At 45.5% G+C, this 17,666-nt stretch overlaps 1 protein-coding gene across 4 annotated transcripts in view; it reads right to left on the reverse strand.

Moving 5' to 3' along the window:
- UBTD1 (ubiquitin domain containing 1) overlaps positions 1 to 17,666 on the reverse strand; it is a 70,870-nt gene that overhangs the window by 4,590 nt on the left and 48,614 nt on the right. The window lies entirely within an intron of this gene.

The following is a 17,666-nucleotide window of genomic DNA, read 5'->3' on the forward strand; positions in this document are numbered from 1 at the left end:
TCAATTTCTCTCTGTCCAGTCCAACACCAACAGCAGCAACGGCAACAATAACAACAAGGGCAAGCAACAATAAGGGAAACAAAATAGAAAAAATGGCCTCCATGAACAGTGGATTCATAGTGTAGGCACTGAGCCCCAGCAATAACCCTGGAGGCAAACAAAACAAACAAACAAACAAACAAACCATAACCAACAAAACAAAATATGCTTGTAAAAACATATATAAAGAAACCATAGTGGTCCGGGAGGTGGCACAGTGGATAAAGCACTGGATTCTCAACCATGAGGTCCCTAGTTTGATCCCCGGCAGCATATGTACCAGAGTGTGTCTGGTTCTTTCTCTCCTTCTCTCCTTCTCATGAATAAATAAATAAATTCTTTGAAAAAAAGTTTAAAGGGAGTCCAGCGGTAGCGCAGTGGGTTAAGCGCACATGGTACGAAGCGCAAGGACTGGCGTAAGGATCCTGATTCAAGCCCCCGGCTCCCCACCTGCAGGGGAGTCGCTTCACAGGCGGTGAAGCAGGTCTGCAGGTGTCTAGCTTTCTCTCCCCCTCTGTCTTCCCCTCCTTTTTCCATTTCTTTCTGTCCTATTCAATAACAATGACAACAACAGCAATAATAACTACAACAATAAAAAAAAAGTTTTTAAAAAAGAAACCACATAGTGTAATAACAACGAAAAACTATCAGCCCAACAAAAATGTGGGCATTAAGATCTGAAACATTTCTCCAAAGAAAATATACAGATGGCCCACAGACATATGAGAAAATTTCAACATCAATTATTATTAGGGAAATGTAAATTACAGTGAGACAGCACCTCACATGGATGAGAATGGCCAATGTGAATAAAGATTAACATGATCTGGTGAGGACATGAAGGCAAAGGAACCCTGGTAAACTGCTGTTGGGAATGCAAGCTGGCACAACTGCATGGCGATTCCTTTAAAAAATGGGCGGGGAGGGGAGTCAGGCGGTAGCACAACGGGTTAAGCACACGTGGCACAAAGCGCAAGGACTGGCGTAAGGATCCTGGTTCGAGCCCCCGGCTCCCCACCTGCAGGGGAGTCGCTTCACAGGCGGTGAAGCAGGTCTTCAGGTATCTTTCTCTCCCCCTCTCCATTTCTCTCTGTCCTATCCAAAAACAATGACATCACTAACAACAGCAATAATAAGTACAATAATAAAACAAAGGCAACAAAAGGGAATAAATAATTTTTTTTTAAAAAAAGGAAATACCTTGCAATTCTGTAATACCACTTCAAGGCAATTGTCCAAAAGACTAATGGAAACACTAATTTAAAAGGGTGCATGCTCTGCTTTTGAATAAATGCATTTAATTTTTAAAAAGGATATACATGCACTCAATTTCATAGCTATACTATCCACAATAGCTAAAATATGGAAGCAACAGCAATGTCCATTAACAGGTAGCTAGGTAAAGAAGCTGTAGATGTATACTCCATGGAAAGCTACCTGGCTATTTAACAAGATGACATTGTGCTTTTGATGAGAAAATAAACTCTAGGTGATTATGTTAAGTAAAATAAGGAGGTGGGAAATAACTACTGGATGATTCATTCATATGTGGAATAATAAAAAAAAAAACTTGCAGAAAATAAATGATGACCAAACTGACTTCTAGACTCCATGAAAACTGGTAGTTATCAGAAAGAGGGAAGAAGGGGAAGTGAATATGTAGAGAGGTCTCTTTGGTTCGATGACAGGAATGTTGGAAGTGGGTGTGGTGACTGTTATGCACGTATATAGGTGTGATGTTAAATCAATAATAATCAAGAGAGAAAAATGTCCCCACAAGATTAAAGGAATAAAACAATCCTGTTGAATGTCATTTTTCCAGTTTCTTAGTCCCCAAGTCAGCTCCAGTTCATGACAACTAAAGGATCTCTCATGAACTCTAAGGGAAATTAGGTCATCTCATAGCTGATGGCAGAATGACCCACAGGAGCAAATTCTAAAGTGTTCAGCTCCCTGGCTGAGGAGATAGCGAAGTGGCCTAAGGCTCTAAGGTCCCAGGTTCAATCCCCAGCACCATCTAAGTTAGAGCTGAACAGTGCTCTATATAAAGAAATAATAAATAAATGAAGTAGTTGGGGCAGAACCTTGCTTGGGACTGTTACCAGGCTGCTGGCCCCACTGGCTGGGGCAGGAGAGGTGGGCTCCTCAGGGGAAGAGAATGACATTCACTGCTTATCAACCATGGTAAGAACTGAGCACTTGATTTATATACACTATGTGTCATTTCGCCCTTGCAATAGCTTTCAGAGGGAGGGAGGTGCTATTATCACTAACTTGCAGATGCTGGGACAGGCACAGGGAGATTAAATTGCTTGCCCCAGGTTACACAGTAAGTGAGCAAGCTAAGGTTCCACTTCAGGTCAGGCTGAATCCACAAACCACCCTCCTGTGGGTTTGATGCTACACAAAGCACTCAGGGCCAGAAATTTAACTTAAAATATTCCTGGGTTAGCAAGAGGAAGTGCCAATTCTCTTTGTAGAAAAACAGTTTCAAAATCAGGCCTCAAAGAATTTCTAATCAAATTCCCCCCCAAAAAATTATATATATAAAATAATGTATAAGGGAATACGAGCCAGAGCCAGCAAAAACAGCAGGCAGGAGAATCAGACTCGTAAGACTTGAGATAAGGGATTTGCCAAACACAGATTCCAAATCACTGAGTTTTATGGCTCATTCAGTAGAGCACACACTTCTGCTGCATGAGGACCCAGGTTCTTAGGCCTTGGACATCACATGGGAGTGCCTGCAAAGGGGAAGCTTTATGAATAGTGGAGCAGTGCTATCTGTCTGTCTCTCACTATCTACAAAGAAAAGTAAAAGTTCACCAGGAGCAGTGGAGTATACAGCCCCAGTGAAAAACTTGATGGCAAAGCAAACAAGAGTTTAAGAAGTATGATAGCCTCAAAAATCAGTAACAAGGACTGAGGAGATAGCATAATGGTTATGCAAAAAGACTTTTCATGCTTTCAAAGTCCCAGGTTCAATTCCCTGAACCACTATAGACCAGAGCTGAGTAGTCAGTGCTCTGGTTAAAAAAACAAAAATAGTCAGGCCAGGTGGTGGTGCACCTGGTTGAGCACACGTTAAAGTGTGCAAGGACCCAGGTTCGAGCCCCTGGCCCCCATCTGGGGAAAGCTTCACAAGTGGTGAAGCAGTGCTGCAGGTGTCTCTCTGTCTCTGTCCCTCTCTGTCACCCCCTTCCCTTTCAATTCTGACTGTCTCTATCCAACAAAGATAAAAAAACAATAAATAAATAAATAGGGAGTCAGGCGGTAGCACAGCGGGTTAAGCACAGGTGGCGCAAAACACAAAGACTGGCATAAAGATCCCAGTTCGAGCCCCCAGCTCAACACCTGCAGAGGAGTCGCATTTTTGTAAAAAATGGCGACTAATCCCTAGCACTGCAAAAACGGTATCATCTGTTTTCCATCTACACCATGCCTCGGCCTCACGTGAGCTTAATGTGCAGCTTGACGATACGAGAATCCGGCATGAAGCCCAGCCAGTCTATCTTGGCTTTACTCTCGATTGCACTCTTGTCATTTCACAAACATCTCATAAAAACTGCAGCAAAGGTGGGCGCGAGGAATCACATCATTGCAAGACTGGCCAGCTCCTCATGGGGCGCAAGCGCTTCCACACTACGATCATCATCTCTGGCATTATGCTATTCCACTGCAGAATACTGTGCCCCAGTATGGTTCCGTAGCCCCCATGTCCACTTGGTCTATTCCAAATTATATTCCTCCATGAGGATAATTTCTGGAACCATCCGTTCCACCCCAGTTCCATGGCTGCCAGTTCTTTTTTTTTTTTTTTTGTGATTAGAATTCTTTTTTTTAAAAATAATTTATTTCTTTATTGGGGAATTAATGTTTTACATTCAACAGTAAATACAATAGTTTGTACATGCATAACATTCCCCAGATTCCCATTTAACAATACAACCCCCACTATGTCATTCATCATCTTTCATGGACCTGTATTCTCCCCACCCACCCACCCACCCCAGAGTCTTTTACTTTGGTGTAATACTCCAATTTCATTTCAACACAAGTCGAACCTGAAATGAAATTGGGAGTATTACACCAAAGTAAAAGGCTGCCAGTTCTTAGCAACATCGCCCAGCCAGATATTCGTCGGGATGCGGCATCATCTAAGTTCATTTCCCACGTCTACGCTCAACCGGACCTGCCAATATACGCGGATATCTTCGCCCACCCTGTCCAACGCTTGACCTCTGGTCACCCAATCTGGTCCCCTACGCCTACACTGAACTTCTCTGTTCCAGACTCTTGGAAACAGAGTTGGCAGTCAGCTGAGGTAAAGAACAAACACCTCATCACAGACCCCTGCAAGCGTCAACCCGGCTTTGACCTAGCACGTTATGATTGGGCCCTCCTCAATCACTATCGAACAGGCCATGGCCGGTGCGCCGCTATGTTCCATCGCTGGGGAGCCAGAGACGACCCGAACTGCCCCTGTGGCTCCAGACAGACTATGACCCACATAGTCAATGACTGCCACCTCTCCAGATTCAAAGGAGGTCTCGAAACTTTACATCAGGCTCAACCTGACGCTGTTGACTGGCTACGGAAGAAGGGCAAATGCTAGAAGAAGAACAGGTGGTGAAGCAGGTCTGCAGGTGTCTATCTTTCTCTCCCCCTTTGTCTTCCCCTCCTCTCTCCATTTCTCTCTGTCTTATCTAACAATGATGACATCAATAACCACCACAACAATAAAAAACAACAAGGGCAACAAAAGGGAAAGTAAATTAAAAAATAAATAAATAAATAAATAAAAATCAGTAACAGATAATTATAAAGAATGACCAAGCAGAATTTAAAAGAAGCATATAAAACTTACAGAATGAAATCGCAATTAATGATGGTGAAACTTTTTTTGTTATGTTTTTATTTTTGGAGCTCTGCAGCTTCAGGCTGACTTGTTCAGACAGAGAGACAGACAATGAAACTACAGCATCAAAGCTTGCTCCAGTGCAGCGGGGACCATGCTTGAACCTTGGTCAAACATGGCAAAAAAGGGAGTGCACCAGTCAAGTGAATGTTGGTGGTATCATGGTGAGCACAGCTGCCTGCCAATGAGTTATTTTGTTAGTGCTTAAATATAAGAGGGTGGGACAGGAGCCAGCCCACTGGGTAGAGCATGTATGTTACCGTAATGAGGTCTTGGGTTCAAGCCCCAGCACTGTAAGAGAGGCCCTTGGGTGGTACCAGGAGGAGCTGTATGCATTGTGGAGCTGTATTTCTTCTCTCTGTCCAGCCTGCTCCCTCTATAAAGAATGAAAGAACTGACATGGAGGCTTTCTCAGCAGCGATATTGCTACATGTGCAGAACCCTGTGTTCACTCCCCACACAACAAGACAAGTGAGATGGAACATTACAGATGTTGTGCATGGGTGTTGTGTGTGTGCATGTTTAGAAGATGAACACAAAGCAGTAAAAAAAAAAAAAATGTATATACTGGTCCCTACCCCCAGTTCCTACTAATAACTGGTTTTTAATTTTTTAATATTTATTTATTTTCCCTTTTGTTGCCCTTGTTTTATTGTTGTAGCTATTATTGTTGTTATTGATGTCATTGTAGCTGGATAGGACAGAGAGAAATGGAGAGAGGAGGGGAAGACAGAGAGGGGGACAGAAAGATAGACACCTGCAGACCTGCTTCACCGCCTGTGAAGCGACTCCTCTGCAGGTAGGGAGCCGGGGGCTCGAATCAGGGTCCTTATGCAGGTCCTTGGCTTTGCACCATGTGCGCTTAACCCACTGCGCTACCTAGTCTGACTCCCTAATAACTGGTTTTTGACATTGGTTCCTAACACTTGAGCTCCTAAAGCTGGGGGATCTCCCAAGAGAGAGGACTGTGGGGTCCTGAGCTCCTAATCCCTTGGCATCTCTGTCTGGTCTCCTACATGGGTGCTGGTCCCCAGAAAAACCAATAAACCTTCAGGCCACCTTCCATTCTTTGGAGGAGAAGGGCCATAGATTGAATAGTAACATAGTAACATTTCATAGTAACAGAGCAAGACTATGACATGAAGCCTCCCCCAAGCAGAATCTAGCCTCCAAAGGATGGGATCTACACAGCATCCACATGCCAATTGGGTAGAAAACTCCATGTCTGGGAAGAGAAAGGTGCAGGACTCTAGCAGACCTCACACAACTCTGCCTGATTATATATTCAAGCAATAGTTAAGTAGGTTGGTGAATTACTGAGCCCTAGGAGAAATTTATGTGAACCTCCAATTTAAAGGCAAGTTGGGAAAAGCTGTAGGCAACCTGGGCCCCCAGGTTGTGACTGGCATCTGAAATGGAGACTAGTCTTGTGGGCACTGAGCCCTTAACATGTGCAGCCTGTACTCATTATCAGTACCGTCAGAATTGGATAGAATTGTAAGACACCAGCTGATAGCTACAGAGAATTGAAAAGTTGCTTGGTGTGGAGAAAATAACCCACACAGCCAATCAGAAGTATTCAGAATGAGTAGTAGAGGAGATACATGTTAGATTTCTCTTCTCAGTGGACTACGAACAGATGTGTTGGAGCTATAGGTTTTCCATATTAAAAAACATGAAATGTGATCCCTACCTCATACCAGTTACAATAATCAAAGCTAGACCTATCAAAGGCAGAAAACTACAGACTTGTCCTTGCATGGTTATTACAGTTAATTTATTAATTTGGGGGGGGAGGGTCTGGGCTTTACACATGTCATGCTCTGGGCCATATTTCTCTCGCATTCAGACAGAAGAAGAAAGAGAAAGGCACCCTGGTGCCAAAGCCTCCCCCAGTTGGTGGCACTTGCTAACGGTCCTGGGCCTCAGACTCTGGCTGCTTGTGTAGCAAAGCATAAGCTCAATCCACTGAGCTATTTCTCTGGTCCTATCCTTGAGGTTTTTGTAGAAATCTGGCCTGGAGATGTTTCTTCCTGAGTCAAAGGAGTCACTCTGCTTCCCAATTTCCCACTCCATTATCTCTGTGGTACTTTAACCCTAGGATTCTCTACAAAAGCTTAGAGGATACGGACTCAGTCTTTCCACAGTGACACCCTCAGGGATCTCTGGGGTGTAGGACTTCTGTGCCTGCTGGCTGACCTGGACTCTGAAGTTTTTAAACTCCTTGATCTGACTGTAACTTTCTGACTCTTTCTCTGGTAGAGACTATTGCTCCTATGGGCAGAGTCCAGGTACAGCTAGTGCTCCACTTCTAACTGGCAGAGGGATGGGCCCTGCCAAAATGGTGTGTTTGGTTTTAAGAAGGAAATTTCTTCAAGAACAGAGGCTTGGCTTCAGGGCATCTGTTGTTCCTATTCAGACTGTACCCCAACTAGTCCTTTTTAATGTTTGGGTTTTGACTTTGAGATTGCTAGACTTAGGACTATAACCTGTACACGTTCTTCATTCTCTTTAAAATAAACATAATTAGGCCTGGGAGGTGGCACAGTGGATAAAACATTGGCTTCTCAAGCATCAAGTCCAGAGTTTGATCTCTGGCACTGCATTTAAAAAATTAATTATTTTATTTATTTATTGGATAGAGACAGCCAGAAATCAAGAGGGAGGAGGTGATAGACAGGGAGAGAGACAGAGACACCTGCAGCCTTGCTTCACTTACAAAGCTTAGCCCCTGCAGGTAGGAACTGAGGGCCTGAACCCGGGTCTTTGCTCACTGGAACATGTGCACTCAACCAGGTGCACCACCACCTGGCCCCTCTGGCATCACATTTGCTGCTGCTTTTCTCCTCTCCTCCTCTTCCTTTCCCTCCCCTCCCCTCTCCTCTCTAGTTAATAAATAAATCTTAAAGTTAAATAAACATCCTCATGTAGTGTCACCTTTTAAAGTCATCACCTTGTATTTGAATACTTTCCTGTCAGAGTCCCCTCCCCTCTCTTCCACAAAGATTCTCATCTATCACAAACATACTTTACTATCATTATTTATTAATGCGCTTATTAGGTAGAGATAGTCAGAAATCGAGAGGGAAGGGGGTGATCAAGGAGAGAGACAGAGAGACACCTGCAACCCTGCTTCACCACTCACAAAGCTTTCCCCCTGCAGGTGGGGACCAGGGGGCTTAAACCCAGGTCCTTGTGCATTGTAATGTGCTTAACCAGGTGCGCCATCACCCGGCCCCTCACAGACACATTTTTTACTCACAAATGCACACAATCAGACTGAGGTTCTATGAGTATTAGCAACATAAGCAGACCCCCAGGATACAATGGTTTGAAAGCCCCAGCCGGGCCTCATAGGCTAAAAATATTAGGATAGAGTAGGAGGAAAGGATTGGTAAAAGAAATGGACAGTAGGAACCCAATTACCGCCTTCTCAGCTGTCGCTCTACCTCTGAGCCAGCAGGGGGCAGCCATAGCACCTCTGGGCCAGTGCTGGCTTCTTTGGAGGGAAGTCAAGCACAGCATAAAAATATCTAACCAAGTTCTCCAGGCCCAATGCCAGCAAATCTGAGGGACAAGTCACGATGTCTGGGTCCCTACATGCTGGTGCTTCGTTATTAAGCGCAGATATAGACTAAATACAAAAGGGAGCTTTTAATTAAAGTATAGAGGAAACTTGATAATATTTTTCAATTACTTAAAAAATAGTTCACTGAGTTAAAAATTACTTAAGCATCTCTTGGGTTGCTAATTAAAAATGCAGGTTGAATGCACACATTACCATGTGTAAGAACCCAGATTCAAACCTCTGATTCCTACCTGCAGTTGGGGGAGCTTCTCAAGCAGTGAAGCAGCATTGCAGATGTCTTTCTTTCTCTCTTCCTATTTCCTATTTCTTTTAATTTCCCTCTGTCCTATCTATAAAAATGAATAAATAAAAAAATTTTAATGCAGGTGCACAGATCCTCCCCAAACCTACTGAATTAAAATCACAGGGACCTGGCTGGGGTATGCACTTATTTTGACTGGTGAACCCCACTTGAAAACACACCCAAGGGCTGGGGAGATAGTTCCAGGTATCAGGGCACAGGGTTAGCATATTTAAGACTCAAGTGGTCCCAAATTCAATCCCCCACACAACTAAATGTCAAGCAACACTAAGAGCTGAGTGGTGTGCTATTTCTCTGATTCTGTGCTTATGTCTGTCTCTGTCTCATCAAAATAAATTTATCTTTTAAAAAAGAAAGAAAACATAACCCAAGAGAGATGGGTGGGAACAGCACACTCGCCTACACCTTAACATAAGTGAACAATCTCATATACATCCTGGAGGTACTTGAGAGGGTACCAAAAACCTCTTAAGCTGTACATCCCTCTGGCTCAGAGTTTGGTATTCTAAGGAAACAATCATGAGTGTGTGGTGAAGGTTTATCTAAAAAGCTGTTTAACTCAGCACGGGAGGACAAGGCTGAGCTGGAAACAACAGAGACACATGTAATGGGGAGAGGGCCTAAAGGAAATCTGTGCAGCAGGCAGCCATTCTGAGACTGAGCAGGAAGATGCTGAGTAACTCGGGTCGTGCTCCGGTCTCTTCTCTCTCCCCCGCGACGCAACCCGACAGTGCCCACAACACAGCGAGAGACAATAGGACAGCAGTGCTGTGACCAGCGTCTGCTTCCCAGAAAGTATGTGAAATTACATAGAAAGAGTGGGAGGGTTCACACTAAAATGTCAACAATGGTTATCTGACGAGCAGTTACCAATGATTTTTTATTTTTATTTTTTTGCTTACTTTGTCAGGTTTTCTACAATGAGCATTTATTACTTTAGTTTATTAACAATGAAATCTGTTAATCAAGGGGAAAAGTACCTAATGTTCCAAGGACCTGCCTTGGACAGCGGCAGCATTTGGAGAATCAAGGGAGGGAGAACTGGTGATGGCAGTGAACTGGAAAACCCAAGGCCCACAGTAGCTCAGGTTTTAGCTGTTGGCAGCTCTGGGCAGTGCTGGTGGCAGCCAGGGCAGACTCTGCTGATTTCAGCAGCAGGAGGGAGCAGTTAGTGGCTTCTCCTTACCTCTCTTTCTGCCTGGCCTAGATAAGTGCCATGTCACAGACAGAGGAATAGAAGTGGTCCTTATCTTTAATACAGCTGCCAAAAGAGAGATTTAGAAATATATATATATATATATATCTGCAAGCAGAGGAACACACCTGTGTGGGCAGTGGGGGTTCAAATCACTCAGGAAAATCCCTAGTGTCTCTGTGACTAGAGTGTTTCTGGGTACAGAGGCAAACACTGGGGTCTTGAAGGATTACTCAAAGGCAGATTCCCAGGGTCCACCTGGGATCCACTGAACCAGAGTCACAGGGGGTGGGTAGGGACAGATGCTTGAGTCTGATAAAAGAATCCTGCTTGGAAAGAGGAAAGATCTTAGCATAAGTGAGCTCAACTGGCCACTCCAAACTGGCAGCTAAAAGAGCAGCTCTTGTTTTTGTTTCAGGCACCCAGGATTGAACCTAGCACCTCAAACAAGAGAAGCATGCACCCTAACCACTGAACTCCATTCCTCCCTCCGGCACCCCCACAGTTCTTGAGAGCACAACCCAAGGAGTGAAGAGAGGAGGCAGCAAGAGGGCACTGAGTCTGGGTCAGGGGAGGATAATGACAGTGGACGCTGTGGTTAGGCCTTGATAATGAGTAGTGTCTGGGGATGCCAGCCCCATGGAGGGCCCTAAGAGAAGAGTTGGAGATGGAACACTGAAGGACCTCCCTAGCCTGCCTGGAGCCTGGGTGCGTCTATGTCCCCCTGCTCAATCCTGAATGACTGCAAGAACCTACAGGCCCTTGGATTTTCCCAGGGCCTCACAAATGTCTGCTGAGCTGAAAAGTATGCCTTTGACAAACACAGGGTGAACTGGGAGGGTAGGGGGCAGGGGTGGAGGTATTCCAGCTCAAAGCAGCAGGGGCAGGCAGGGGAAGCAGGAGAAAGAAACCAGTAAAGTCCTTTTACTTTTGGATCTTGGGGCCGAAGAGATCCTTTTTGTGCCTTTGGGGACTAGCACAGCTGAACCACTGGGATGTGACACCAAGTCTGAGACCAGCCAAGGGAATCAGAGATTTCCCAGGACAGGCAGTCTTCCCTTGCCAGGAGACGGCCCTATTTATACTTGTGGCAATCCTCAAGCTCTCTTTCCACACTTGGTTACTAAGCTCCATCCCCAAGTCCCTGATTCAGGGATAGGCCCTATAGTGTCCTCCCCAAAAGCACTGATTATGGGACAAGTTGGGGCTTGCCCTAACTGGTGTGAGAGAGGAAACTCTAAGCTGAAGAAAAGGGTGTCCTGGTCCCAACAGCCCGTTGGCCAAGATGCAGGCTTGAATCTCTGCTCCTGTTTTCCCTTCTCTCTCACTCCCCCCCACCCCCCTACTTCCACCCCGCTGGATGTTGCAGCTGGGATGCAGGGAGCTGGAGAAATGTGGCTGAAGCCTGGCACCTGGCAGAGGAGATAAGAGACAGGAAAGACAGCAGGCTGCAGTAGAAGGATCAGCCCAGCCAGGAGGGTGCAGGCAGAGGACAGGAGCCCAGGTAATCCCTTCAGGAAGCAGTATTTATAGTTAGCCTTAGCCCAGCATGACCTGCAGAGCCCAGGTAACGTTCAAAGGAAGTTGCTGGCCCAGCTCAGATCAGTAGGGCCTCTCCACCTTTGTTCTAGTAGGCCTGTGAGCCCTTCTCCTTCCATCCCCTGGGCTCCTGGGTGGGGCCAGTCGCTAAGTGACAGTCAGGCTTCCTAAACTGTATCTCCTCCTGAGACCTGTTGGGCCCCAAGTGGTCTTGGGCAAATTTGAAAGGTTCCTCTAGGTGCCCTGAATTCAGTGATGCAGGCACCCAGCCCAGGCAACTGCAGTGCTCTGCAATGGTGTTTGTCCCACTGAGACTGGGGTCATAGTCACCTCAGGTCATCTCTGGGGAGCCAGGGACAGGCCCAGGGTCTGGCATGCAGCAGATCTCAAGACTGCATATGGAGTGCGCGAACAGCTCAGGGAAAGCAGGGGGCATTGGAAGAGAGCAAGGCAAGATCAGAGGCTGGGTTACAGTGGGGAGTACCAGTGCTGCTGGGCAAGATCCCTTTAAGGAAGACAAAGGGGAGCTGGGCAGTGATGCAGCGGGTTAAGAGCACATGGCCCGGGAGTCGGGCGGTAGCGCAGCGGGTTAAGCACAGGTGGCGCAAAGTACAAGGACCAGCATAAGGGTCTGGGTTCGAACTCCTGGCTTCCCACCTGCAGGAGAGTCGCTTCATAGGCAGTGAAGCAGGTCTGCAGGTGTCTATCTTTCTTTCCCCCTGCCTTCCCCTCCTCTTTCCATTTCTCTCTGTCCTATCCAATGGTGATATCAACAACAACTACTACAACAACAATAAAAAACAAGGGCAACAAAAGGGAAAATAATTTTTTTTTTTTAAAAAAAGAGCACATGGCACAAAGTGCAAGGGCTTTGAGCCCCCAGCTCCCCACCTGCAGGGGAGTCGCTTCACAAGCAGTGAAGCAGGTCTGCAGGTGTCTATCTTTCTCTACTCCTCCCTGTCATCCCCTCCTCTCTCCATTTCTCTCTGTCCTAACCAACAACAGCAATAACAACTACAACAAGCGCAACAAGGGCAAAAAAAATGGGAAAAAATGGCCTCCAGGAGCAGTGGATTTGTAGTATAGGCACCGAGCCCCAGTGATAACCCTGGAGGCAAAAAAAAAAAAAGTGGCCAACAGGAGTGGTGGATTTGCAGGTACCAAACCCTAGAGATAACCCTCATGGTAATAATAAAAGTAAATAAATACACATGGAAGCAAGGGAAGGAGGAAAGAAGAGAAGCTGGGGTGGGAGTCCAACCCCTGAGGTGGACAGTAAGGGCTGGGAACCCTGGCGGTCCCTGTAGACCCAAAAGAGCAGCCAAGGAAAATAAACTTACCCAGAGGGCCCTGCTTGGGCTGCTGTGGGTACAGACAAGGCGGGCATACATGACTGAGGGACAGTGCATGCCTTCACTTGCTTGTCACAATAAACACATTTTCTGGGAAAAGCAGGGTCTTTACCTGCTCTGTACCTACAGTCCAGGCCCCTGCACGAGGTGGCCAGGCAGGCCTAGAGGTGGCGTCCCAGGGCTGGGCACGACCAGGGCTGATCTGGCCCATTTCCTGGCAGAAAGCTAGCCTGTGGGATCTAACTGTAAGCTGGACCCCAAATACTCAGGCTCCACTCTAGGATCTGACCTGCCATACAGCCAACAGCTGCTGGGACAGAATAAACCACTTCACGAGTACAGTTAAAACATTAGGTTTTGGCACAAGTAGAACCTGAAATGGAATTAGCGTATCGCACCAAAGTAAAATACTCTGGGGTGGGTGGGTGGGGAGAATACAGGTCCAAGAAGGATTCAGAGGACCTAGTGGAGGTTGTATTGTTATATGGGAAACTGGGGAATGTTATGCATGTACAAACTATTGTACTTACTGTTGAATGTAAAACATTAATTCCCCAATAAAAAAAAGAGAAAAAAAATTAGGTTTTGGGAGTCGGGCTGTAGCGCAGCGTGTTAAGCGCAGGTGGCACAAAGCACAAGGACCAGTGTAAGGATACTGGTTCAAGGCCTGGCTCCCCACCTGCAGGGGAGTTGCTTCACAAGCCGTGAAGCAGGTCTGCAGGTGTCTATCTTTCTCTCCCCCTCTGTCTTCTCCTCCTCTCTCCATTTCTCTCTGTCCTATCCAACAACAACAACAACAATAATAACTACAACAATAAAACAACAAGGGCAACAAAAGGGAATAAATAAAATAAATATTTAAAAAAACATTAGGTTTTAAACCACTTCTTCCTTTAAGTTCATGTGATTTAAAAAAAATAGTAACAGCCCACTCGCTTCTCGTAGTGAATATACTGTCGTCACCACTGACTATGTGTTTGTCCCCAAGTATCACCAAAGTCACACTCTGAGTGTGATAATCCCAGTGATACATGCTCTACAGGAAATGTTGATTACACGTACTTTTCTGCCAACCTCGATTATGAATGATCTAGAGTAAAGAGACATGCTAGCTTAGCTTCTCTGTCCACTTACACATGGGCTGCAGAGATGGAGGGGGTTAGGGGTCTGGGGAGTTTGCTCTGACTACTGACCACGTCTGAGTACCAGCAGGGAAAGTATGCTCCCATCTATAGAGAGGATATAACTTGCATAGCAAGCCATTGCTGTGGCCCAGAGAGAATGTTCATGCTAGGCCTTGCCATGAGTGTGGCCTGGGCTCCAGTTCTGACACCATCTGGGAGGTACTATGGCACTGGGGGAAACTTCAGTACTGTGATGTCTGTCTGTCTGTCTCTCTCTCTGAATGAAAACACATCATGAAGTGGTGGAATAGTGCTTGTGCAAGGAGTATAATAAAATAAAAATTGTGCAATAGAGTAAAATAAAATAATAAATAACATATAATAAATAAATAATAATAAATGAGTTCTATAAGGATTACAAGGATCAGTCTGCTCAGTGCTTAGAAGACAGTAAAAACAGCAATCTTAATTAATAATCAAGCCACATCAACTGCTTACTACCATTATGAAATTAAAAGACTTAAAGTTTGTCACACACACACACCCACCACCAATGTTGCTATGACCTTGAAAACTCCTGGTCTCTACGAGAGAGAGAGAGAGAGAGAGAGAGAGAGAGAGAGAGAGAGAGAATGAGAGAGAGAGAGAGAGGAAGGATGCACGGGTTAATGCAGGTCACGCCTGACAGACACAAAGAGAAGGTTTGATGGATGCCCGCTTCCCTGTGCAGGCGGCACAGCCAGGGTCAGCACTTTCCTGGGGCACGAAAGGGAGGATGAGGCTAATAAATAAAACAGGACCTCCTTGGAGGCTGCTGGGAAAGGTCTCCAATATCTAGCTGGCTCCCCTGCTACCCTTGAGGACTCCAGAGAGGAGAGTCGGACTTCTCTGCCACCATACCACCCACAGCTTTACTGGGTCCACTGGGGAAGCCCAGGCTATACAACTGGGCAGCCAGGGACCTGCAGGCCAAGTGCATGGCCTGACAGGGACACATCAGCCCCCTCTTCCACCAGACCCCCCGAAGCAATCATCATGCCATTAAGCTGAGTCCTTCATTTCACACATGAGCAAACTAAGGGGTGATGTGACCTCTTCCAAACCCTATAGATATTCCCAAGTATGACAGAGTGAGGTGGGGGGGAATAGCAGAATAGTAACTTAGGCTCCACCAACAGAGTTGAATTAGAGGGAGCTACTCTCTTCCCTGATCCAACTTTCTGGTCCTTATTCCAACTATGACACTATCCCCCCAGACAATAACTTAGGTCACCTGCACATTAGATGTCAGATGCAAGCAAAAACTAGGAAGGTCATGGGCCCCTTGGAATATACCTAAAATAGACCTACTAGCTTTTTCTAAAACAGATTCCAAATCTTCATCTGCACTATTCTAGCCTTTTGGTTCATGATTAGTCAACAATTTGTTCTGCTTTATATCTTAACTCTTTTTCAGTCACCCACCAGATGCTATCATGATGCCAACCTGATTTCGCTGGGCAGAAGAACCCACCAATGTGTCCTGGAAACCCACCTCCCCAGATCCCTACTCCACTAGGAAAAGAGAAAGTCGGGTCCCAGGTTCAATCCTCAGCACCACCATAAGTAGCAGAGCTGAGCAGAAGGGAGAAAGGAAGGAAAATAAAAGATCAGGGGTTGGGTGGTGGCTTACTAGTAAGCGCAAATAATACTAAGCACAAGGACCCTTGCAAGGACCAGGGTTCTAGCACCCACTCCCCAAATGCAACGGGGATGCTTCACAAGCAGTGAAACAAGGCTGCAGGTGTCATTCTCTCTGCCTCTCTATCTCCCCTCCTCTCTCAATTTCTCTCTGTCCTACTGAATAAAATGGGAGGGGAAGGTTAAAGAAGGGGGAGTGCAAGCGGTGGTGCACATGGTTAAGTGCACATATCACGCTATGCAAGGACCCAGATTTAATCCCCTGGTTCCCAGCTGCAGGGGGAATCTTCATGAGTGGTTAAGCAGGTCTGCAGGTGTATCTCTGTCTCTTTCCCTATATCCCCCCATCTCATCTCAATTTCTCTGTCTTTATCCAATAAAAAAAAGAAAAAAATTAAATTGTCAGTGAAACCAGCTTAAAATCATCTTACTTGGGCATCTCTGCAGGCAAAATGTCAGAACTCAGAGGATCTGGTTCTGTGAAGATGCCACACCTGGTGATTCAATGACTCTGAGACAGGACCTTCATTAGTCACCAAGGACAAACAACAAACAACAAGGGACATAAGATACCTAGCCTACTGTCTTAAGATGCCTGACCTTCTATTCCCAGAAGAATGGGTAGACAGCATAGACAGAAAACTGGTGGGGCCAGGTGGTGGCACGCCTGGTTGAGCATACATATTACAGTGCACAAGGACCCAGGTTCAAGCCCCCGCTCCCCACCTGCAGGGGGAAAGCTTTACAAGTGGTGAAGCAGGTTTGCAGGTGTCTCTCTGTCTCTCTCTTTTCTACCTCCCTTCCTCCTCTCAATTTCTGGCTATCTCTATCCAATAAATAAATAAAGATTAAAAGAAAAAGAAAACTGGGAGAAGGGAAGTGGTCTGGGAGGTGGTGCAGTGAATAAAGCATTGGACTTTCACGCATGAGGTCCTGAGTTTGATCCCTGGCAGCACATGCGCCAGAGTGATGTCTGGTTCTTTCTCTTTCTCCTATCTTTCTCATAAATAAATAAATAAATACTTTAAAAAACAAATAAACAAACAAATACTTTAAAATAAATAAATAAATACTTAAAAAAATAGTAATAAAGAAGAGATCGGCTCCACGAAGAAGTAGCTAAGTGATCATGGATAGATGCCTTCCTCTTCCTAGTCTCCTATTCTGGGAAACAGGAGTAGTAACAGCTCACTTCTTAGGTTGGGAGGACTGAAGATGTAAATCAACACACATATTAGTTAACAGAGTCAATATTATACAGAATAAATCAGATTAACACCCCCACTTTTTTGGACCACCAGGGTTATTGTTGGGTCTCAGTGCTTGCAGGACTCCATTGCTCCTGGCAGCCTTTTTTTAAAAAAATATTTATTTTATTTATTTTTTCCCTTTTGTTGCCCTTGTTGTTTTATTGTTGTAGTTATTATTGTTGTTGCTGTTGTTGTTGGATAGGACAGAGAGAAATGGAGAGATGGAGGGGAAGACAGAGAGGAGGAGAGAAAGATAGACACCTGCAGACCTGCTTCACCGCCTGTGAAGCGACTCTCTTGCAGGTGGGGAGCCGGGGTTCGAACCGGGATCCTTATGCCGGTCCTCGTGCTTTGCGCCACCTGCGCTTAGCCCGCTGTACTACAGCCCGACTCCCTTTTTTTTTGAGAGAGAGAGACAGACAGGGTGGAAGAGACAGAAAGAGAGAGATAACACAACAAAAGTAGTTGTACCCCCCCCATCCTACGGTTTTGTCAATGTCTCCTTTCTTAAATAAAAAAAAAAGAAAAAAGAAAACTACAGACCAATATCTCTGATGAACATAGATGTGAAAATATTGAACAAAATTCTAGCCAACCGGATACAGCAGTATATTAAAAAGATTGTTCATCATAACCAAGTGGGGTTTATCCCTGGCATGAAAGGTTGGTTTAATATATG

This window comes from Erinaceus europaeus, chromosome 1, assembly GCF_950295315.1.
Source record: "Erinaceus europaeus chromosome 1, mEriEur2.1, whole genome shotgun sequence".
Lineage (NCBI taxonomy): Eukaryota > Metazoa > Chordata > Mammalia > Eulipotyphla > Erinaceidae > Erinaceus > Erinaceus europaeus.